This window comes from Carlito syrichta, unplaced genomic scaffold (genome assembly GCF_000164805.1).
Source record: "Carlito syrichta isolate Samal-C Ts95f unplaced genomic scaffold, Tarsius_syrichta-2.0.1 Scaffold305632, whole genome shotgun sequence".
NCBI lineage: Eukaryota > Metazoa > Chordata > Mammalia > Primates > Tarsiidae > Carlito > Carlito syrichta.
Window position 1 is genome coordinate 1,005,258 of NW_007249728.1, and position 9,162 is coordinate 1,014,419.

General features: G+C 36.9%; 1 protein-coding gene across 1 annotated transcript in view; it reads left to right on the forward strand.

Moving 5' to 3' along the window:
• GRIK1 (glutamate ionotropic receptor kainate type subunit 1) overlaps positions 1-9,162 on the forward strand; it is a gene marked incomplete at its 3' end in the record, with an annotated part of 308,353 nt that overhangs the window by 164,573 nt on the left and 134,618 nt on the right. The gene's annotated exons all lie outside the window — the stretch shown is intronic.

Sequence of the window (9,162 nt, forward strand, 5' to 3'; positions counted from 1 at the left end):
CGGGCTCAGGCAATCCACTCACCTCAGCCTCCCAAAGGCGCGGGATTACAGGTTGAGCCACCGAGCCCAGCTAACCTATGTTTCCTCTTTTGTTCAAAACCTCTAACACAGACTGGGCAAGGTGGCTCATGCCTGTAATCCCAGTACTTTAGGAGGCTAAGGCAGGAGAATTGCTTGGCCCAGGAGTTCAAGACCAGCTTAGGCTACATAGTGACAACCTCATCACCCCTTGTCAGAAAAATTAGCCAGGCATGGTAGTACATGCCTGTAGTCTCAGCTACTCATGAGGGTGAGGTTGGAGGATCACCTGAGCCCAGGAGATTGAGGCTGTGGGAAGCTGTGATAGTGCCACTGCATTCCAGCCTAGGTGACAGAGTAAGACTCCAACTAAAGAAAAAAAAGCCTCTAACAAATAGAAAATAGATCTGTACTTAAATAAGGAAAGACTTTATTTGAAAAGTCTTGCAGTAATAGGGTTACTGCAATAAGGGAGGGCGAACTATTGCAACAGGGATAAAGCTCAGACAATGAGGTATGACAGCAAATCAAAGAGCAGGCAGGAAAGGGCTTTTCTTTTACAGAGAGGAGTTAGAAAAGTCTAGGTGTGGGAGAGTGGGAATAGCAGATGGCTTGATTGGGCAGTTGAACAGGAGATGTCTTTCCTTGTGGGTGATTTTCAGGAGAAGTTATTATGATTTCTATGTTTGCTTTACCTTAGAGGGAAGTCAGGTGCAGGACCTTATAGTGAAGAGTGAAACTTAACTAAAATTTGGTTAAGTCCAATTAACAAACAGTTTGTTCTGATTAGTCAGTCAGTGGAGGCAAATAGTTCAGCTAATCATGTATGAGACAAAGAACGGGGATTTAGAGTGTCTACATCTGGCCTTGCTCTACTTAAACGAGGAGGTCATCCCCAAGTCTTACATACGTTCTATGGGGAACAGTGGTTCATGGCAGTAAGCCATTTCAGGAGCACAAAGAGTAGAGGTATTTCTTTCACTGTTGCTGATTTCCAGGATCACAGGGCTCAGATAAAGTCTAACAGGGTCACTTCCAGTCATTTTCCAGGTCACTAAAAGCAAAACCCATTTTTTGTGTGTTGTATAGGCACTACATGATCTAACCTCCACCCTCTCTGAGTCATCTTGATCCCATCTCACCTGTGCACCCTGGTCTCTCGGACTCCAGTCTAGGCACGTTCCTGCTCTAAGACTTCCAGGCTTAACTTCTTCCTGGAATGCTCTTCTTCCAGATATCCACACAGCCCAAAGGTCACTTTTTCACAAAGCCTACCTTAATCATCTTATGGAATAAAACAATAACTCTTTGTCATAGCAGGTCATTCCTCTAAGCTCTTTATCCTGCTTCATTTCATTCTGTGGTGCTTTTTTTTTTTTTTTTTTGCATGCTGTTATTTATTTATTTATTTTAAAGATGTGGAGTACAATTCAGGATTAGGTGTACAAATGGTCACTGTACAGGTAAAGTTTGGACCTGGCTTTGGTCTCCACTTCTCCTGGTTTGAGATCAGGTATCCTTATTGGTTAAGTGTGACCCACCTGCACACACCCTCCCTTGGCAGTGTCCCGCTACTACCAAACCCTTTCTTATAGTATGATGATAATTGTTCAGGTCCACTTATGAGTGAGAACATGTGGTACTCAGTTCTTTGTTTCTGTGATAGATCACTCAGTATTAGAGACATTAAATCCATCCAAGTTGTTGTGAAGTTCATAATTTTGTCCTTATTTATATTTGTGTAATCTTCCATCTTGTCTGTGCACCATATTTTTAAAAAATTCAATCTACTTTCAATGGACAGCACAGTTGGTTCCATGTTTTTGCTATTGTGAATAAGGCTGCAATAAACATGTGTGCACAGGTATCTTTTCTGTAAAATGATTTGAGTTCTTCTGGGTATGTTACCAGAAGGGTGTTGCTGGGTCATATGGAAGGCCAATATTTAGATTTTTTTGGAATCACCACACTGTTTTCCACAGAGGTTGTACTAGTTCACATTCCTACCAACAGTGTAGAAACCCACAGCCAACATATTGCTAAATGGACAGAAATTGAAAGCATTTCCCCTAAAAACAGGAACAAGATAAGGCTGCCCACTTTCACTCCTCCTGTTCAACGTCGTGTTGGAAATCCTAACTCGAACAATTAGACAAGAGAAGGAAATCAGGGGTATCCAATTAGGAAAAGGAAGTTAAGTTATCCCTCTTTGCTAACGATATGATTCTATACCTTGAAAGCCCAAGAGAATCTGTCAAAAACCTTCTTGCACTGATAAAAGACTATGGAAAAATCTCAGGGTACAAAACCGACATGCAAAAGACACATTTTTATACACCAACAACAAACAGGCAGAGAATCAAATAAAAAGCACAATCCATTCACAATAGCAACAGCAAAAAAATGAAATGCCTTGGCATCTTCCTAACCAAAAAAGTGTAAGACCTTTACAATGAAAACTACAAACTACTGCTCAAAGAAGTCAAAGATGACACAAACAAATGGAAAAATATTCCATGTTCATGGATTTGAAGAAACCACATTGTTAAGAAGTCCATCCTACTCAAGGCAATCTACAGATTTAATGCAATATCCATTAAATTACCAACATCAACCTTCTCAGGCTTGGAAATGACAATACAGAAATTCATATGGAAACATAAACAACCACGAATAGCAAAAACAATCCTCAACAAAAGAAACAAAGCAGGAGGTATCACACTTCTAGATGTTAAGCTTTATTATGAGGCTACAATAATCAAAACAGCCTGGTATTGGTACAAAAACAGGCTTATAGATAAATGGAACAGGATAGGGATTCCAGAAGCAAAACCTCAATTTCTCAACCAACTCATCTTCAACAAAGCCTCCACTAACAACCACTGGGGAAAGGAAAACTTATTCAGTAGATGGTGCTGAAAAAACTGACTGACCACATTCGGTGGTACTTATCACAGTCTGACAATTGTATAGGTTTGGGATTGTTTTGTCATCTATACTTTTTTTTTTTTTTTACTAAAATGTAAACTCTAGAAAGGCACAAACATTGTCTCTTTCATCCACTGCTATGTCTTTATTGTCTTTATCTTTGCACCTACTGCTATTTGTTAGGTGACTGAACAGGCAAACAAATTAAAGGAATGGATAACTAAGTGAATAAAATGAATTATATTGTCTCAGATTGAGAAACTTTGCATAAAAACTCATCAATAGTGGCTATAGTGTCTAAGAAATGAATTCTTACAGGAGACCAAGGAAAACAAAGACCAAAATTAAGAACACGAAAATAGGCATAACTCTGTTATCAATTTCTAGCATTAAAAAGTGCCAGAGAAATGCATAACTTGTTAATACTTAAATGTAGCCACCAAGAAGGTTGATACATGTTTCTGGTGGTCAACCGGTCTGTAACATCACATTAAAATAGTTCTAGCCTACAGAGAAATATAATGCATCTATAGACTAAAAAAGAAAATATTAAGGGAATATCTAAATATTACATATTGAAAAAAACAAAAGGAGAAAACAGCAATTAATTATGTTGCTAGACTAAATTTATGATTTATATTCCAAATCTAAATAGACTGGATTAATCAAATGTCACAATGACATTTCTAATAATAATTGCACTGTGAAAACTTTAGTAAACTATACCAGTCAAGAGAAAAGTTGCAGAGAATTAATTAAATAAATGGAAAATTGTCTTTCTCCTCTCCCTCTCTCCCAGATAGCCCATGAATCTTACCACTTTTGGTGGTGCCTGGTTCCTTTCACAATTAGGTAGGCATTTATATAAGATTAATAACTCCTCCCACTCTCCTTTGAGCCCCCAAATCACTCTTTGTTGCTTAACACTCTAGAGTTATCTAATATCTTTGAAAGAGAGAGACTTCCAATGATAAGAGCAAATTTAAAATGGCTTAATATGTCAGAAAAGATCATGGCATTCTAACACTAAGTCCTCTGTATTAATAAATGCACCTGCAATGTTTCCAGGATTAATGAGAAATATCTTGGCAGGATTCATTTGAGCAGTGAATTTGCCTAGTTATACTTACAGATCATCTTAAAATCGCCTGCTTGAGTACAGACAATGATATCATAAATATGTATTTGAAACTAAATTTAAATTTTAGGGAAGCAATATCCATTCATTACAGCAGAAGAAACAAATGCATTGCAATGAATCATAGGTAAATAAAAAGGACTGAGTCTAGAGCTATGAAAGGGTCCAGTGACCCTTATATGTGTGAGTGTAAGGATATTATTATTCAAGGCAATGCTATACACCAATGAATTCTTTCAGGGGCACTCATACTGAAGGAATAATGGGTGTAGATTCAATTTCTATACACGGAGTCTCTTAGAACTGAAAAATCTCAAGCTAAAATTCCTGAACAAATGTAGGATTTTGCTGTAGGATGCTCTATGTGAGAAGTGTGGACTGGCAAGTGCTTTGAGGAACTTGCCTGATTTTATCATCCATGTATAACAGAGTCATTGATGTCTTGCTCAGGCCTTTCTGATTTCATAAGAAAGCTAATTAACTGTGGAGATGTTACAGAGACTTTTCTGTGCAGATTTTTTTTCAAAAAACAAAACAGTGAAAGAAACCAGACATCAAGGAGTTCATCGGTATGATTCCATTTATATGAGGTTTAAGAACAGGTGAAATATAACTATGATGATACAATTGAAAATAGAGGTGTAGTGAGTTGACGGTAGCCCTAGAAAGATATGACCACATCCTAATCCCCAGAACCTGAGAATATGCCCTTAGTTGGAAAAAGGGTCTTTGCAGATGTAATTACACTAAAGGGTCTTTGCAGATGTAATTACACTAAATATCTTGAGATAAGATACATCCTGCATTATCCAAATGGGCTATCAATCCAATGACAAATGTCCAAAGAAGACAGACCCAGAAAGAAGATGGGCATGTGGAAACGAAGGCAGAGACTTGGAGTGCTGCTACAAGCAAGGAATGCTAGGAGTTACCAGAAACTCAAGAGACAAGGGAGAATTCCTTTAGAGCCTTCAGAGGAAGTGCAGCCCTGTGAACATATGCTTTAATTTTGGAATTTTGGCCTCTAGAACTGTGAGATAATAAATTTACGTTATTTTAAGCACTCAAGTTGGTGACCATTTATTATAGCAGTCACAAGAATCTATTACTAGAGTATACAGAATCATCACTTAAGATGAGTGCATTTTATGCGTTTTCTTACTTGTGTGATATCCCTGGATAAGATCATAAAAATTAGGACTTTAAAAAGTAAAAATTAATTCTGAAAGTTTATCCTAAACTTTTTAATAGGCTGATGTCTTCTGATATCCCTGAGTATTTTGGCAAGGCTCTTTTTTATTTGTTTTTATTTTAAAGATGTAGGGTACAATTCAGCATTAGGTATACAAATGTTCAGGATTAGGTATTCAAATGTTCATTATGCAGGTCCCCTGGCAGTTTCCCTCAACTGAAGCCTCTTCTTTTAAACAAAATGTCCATGCTACCAACACTTGTTAGAAATAATTTTTTAAAAAATATAATCTCACAATTTTAAATGTGTCAGAAAAACTGTGTATTAGAGGGAACCATTTCTGAATTGTCTTAATTGATTAATCACCCTGTGTTTGTTTCGGGTTTTTTTTCTACTTCAATAATAATTATTAAAACCATAATCCAGATTATGATTTATTCTGAGTAGGATTTATTTGAAGACTTTTTTTTTTCCTATATAGAGCTTCTCAGATACAAAGTACTTTTTGACATAACATCAAACAACGTGGACAGCTCTTTTATTTATAACTTTATATACTTATTTAGTGGCATTACTCTTTAATTTACTAAACTATATTTAAATCTGTATGCCTCAGACTTCAGAACCAGAAAATTTCAAACATTTTAAGGCTCAGAAATAATACATTATCTGTATGGGGCAGTATTAATTAAGCAATGGTCAGTCTAATTTAATCTTTATTTCTATAAATAAGTCATATTGAAAGCAAACAAACAACTACAGATCCTAGAATGAGTACATATTTAAATTAAAAGGAAAAACAGAGAGATTTCCTGTATCTACCATGTTTCATTAAATAGAAATATCTCAGGGCTCATAAATCTCCAAATTGGAAAAAAAAAGGAGTTGCTATATACTGGGGTTTTCAAAGAAGCCAAAATAAAGCCAGAATATCATCAAACAGTACATACTGCATGCATATGAGATATAAGGTGTTGACATTCTCATCCATTGTTGGTAGAAATAAAAATTATTACAACTTTTATGAAGGGTGGTTTGTCAATACCTGTGTCTGTCAGAAATAGAAATGCATTTACCCTTTGACCTAGTAATCACAGTTCTAGGAAATATTCTGCACATATACTCAGCATGCCAAAAAAATTTTGTACAGAGTTATTGATTCTAGTATTTTTGTGACAGCAAAAGTTTGGGAAAAGCTTTAACTTTATAATATAGATATATTATATTTCATTCATGCAATGAAACAACTGAAGAATGATAATGCATAGTATGATTTATTGCTAAACTTTAAAAAAGGTAAGATGCATAAAAATACCTGTAGTATGCTATTTTTTAAAAAGAACAGTCAGGGATCCAGTTTATTCATAGGCCTAATTGGTTGAGTGAGGGAAACATTTTCCTATATATCCTTTGGGAACGTGTAAGTTTTGAACCATGTGATTATATTAAGTGTTCAAAGAAAATAACATTAAAATTATAAGACATGCAGCTTAACTAATAAATTAGTGGAAGAAAATAGAATGTTCTTTTTCTTTTTTTAATTTATTTTATTTTTTTTGAGTTGGAGTCTCACTCTATCGCCCAGACTGGAGTGCAGTGGCCGCTCCCGGCCACCACAGCCACGACCTGCCGGGTTCTGGCGATCCTTCCACCTCAGCCTTCCAAGTAGCCGGAATTACAGGCATGCGCTACCATGCCCGGCTGATTTTTTGATTTTTTGTAGAAATGAGGTCTCGCTGCCCAGGTGGGTCTCGAACCTGCGGGCTCAGGCAATCACTTACCTCAGCCTCCCAAAGGTGCGGGATTACAGGCTGAGCCACTGAGCCCAGCTGAATGTTCTTTATAAGGAGACTTACATATATACAGGAATTTAGAATAAAATAAATGTGGCATTATGTATGAAAGACAGACCAGTCAATAAAAGTGGCTTAAAAAATGTAAACCATGAGGCTTATTTCACTGATCCTACTGAATTAATTCCACATGGTTTGGAAAAATGTAATACTAAAAAACAAACACTATGATAAAATAGATGCCAAATATGCTTATGATCTGGGGAGTAAATAGTAGTAAAAATACAAGATAACCAAAAATCATAGGGAAGAAGACTGAGTGATTGTGTGTGTGTGTGTGTGTGTGTGTGTGTGTGTGTGTGTGTGTTCATAACAAAAATAGCATTTATTTATTTTTTATTATTATTTTTTATCAATATTTTTTAATTTGATATTGTGGGGTACAGTTAAGGGTTAGGTATACAAATATGCTTCATTCAGGCCCCCTTGTTGATAACACGTGTCTCCCTGTCTCCAGACAGATGTTTACTACCATTAGTCCCATCCCACCCCCATAGTTTCCCAATACTGTCAGTCATTTTCTTATAATAGTGCATTGGATGATCAAGGTCCACTATATGAGTGAGAATATGTGGTACTCAGATCTTTGTTTCTGTGAGAGGTCACTTAGTATTATAGACTCTAGCTCCATCCAGGTTGCTGCAAAATTCATGATTTTGTTCCTTTTTATGGCTGCATAGTATTCCATTGTGTATATGTACCACATTTTTTAAATCCAGTCCTCTTTTGATGGACACCGTGGTTGGTTCCAGGCTCTTGCTATTGTGAACAATGCTGCAATAAACATTCGCGTGCAGGTATCTTTTTGATAGAGTGATTTGAGTTCTTCAGGGTATAGTCCCAGTAGGGGGATTGCAGGGTCATATGGGAGGTTGCTGTTTAGAGCTTTTAGGAATAGCCACACTGCTTTCCACAGAGGTTGCACTAGTTTACACTCCCACCAACACTGTAGAAGTGTTCCCTTTTCGCCACACCCTCTCCAGCAGCTGTTATTTTTGAGTTGTTGATAATTGCCATTCTGACTGGAGTTAGGTGGTATCTCACTGTGGTTTTGATTTGCATCTCCCTGATGATTAGTGAGGTTGAGCATTTCTTCATGTTTCTGTTGACTGCTCGGATGTCTTCCTTTGTGAAGTGTCTGTTCATATCTTTTGCCCACTTTAAAATGGGGTTGTTTGTTTTTTTCTTTTCAGCACGTTTGAGTTCCTTGTAGATCCAAGATATTAAGCCTTTGTCAGACCTGGAGTTTGCAAATAGTTTTTCGCAGTCTGTAGGCTGTCTTCCTGCTCTCTTGATGGTTTCTTTGGCTTTGCAGAAGCTTGTCAGTTTAATGAGGTCCCACTTGTCTATCTTATCCCTTATGACCTGTGGGTTTCGAGTTTTGTTCAGGAATTGTATGCCAGTTCCAATTTCCATGAGGGTATGTCCTTCATTTTCTAAGGTTCTTATGGTTTGAGGTTTTACCTTTAGGTCTCTGATCCATTTAGAGTTAATTTTTGTGTATGGGGATAGATAGGGGTCCTGTTTCAATCTTCTGCATGTGGTCACTCAGTTTTCCCAGCACCATTTACTGAATAGGTTCTCCTCTCCCCAGTAGTAGGTGGAGGAGGCTTTGTCGAAGATGAGTTGGTTGAGAAATTGAGGTCTTACCTTTGGAATCTCAGTTCTATTCCATTGGTCTATATACATGTTCCTATACCAATACAAAGCTGTTTTGATGATTGTAGCTTTATAGTAAAGTTTGAAGTCTGGTAATGTGATACTGCCTGCTTTGTTTTTGTTTTTTTTTTTTGCTGAGGATTGTTCTGGCTATTCTTGGATGTTTGTGTTTCCATATGAATTCCTATGTTGTTTTTTCTAGGTCTGAGAAGAATGGTGCTGGTAATTTGATAGGTATTGCATTGAATCTGTAGATTGCCTTAGATAAGATGGACATCTTTACAATGTTGATTCTTCCAATCCATGAGCATGGGATATTTTTCCACTTGTTTGTGTCATCTTTGATTTCTTTGAGCAGAGTTTTGTAGATTTCA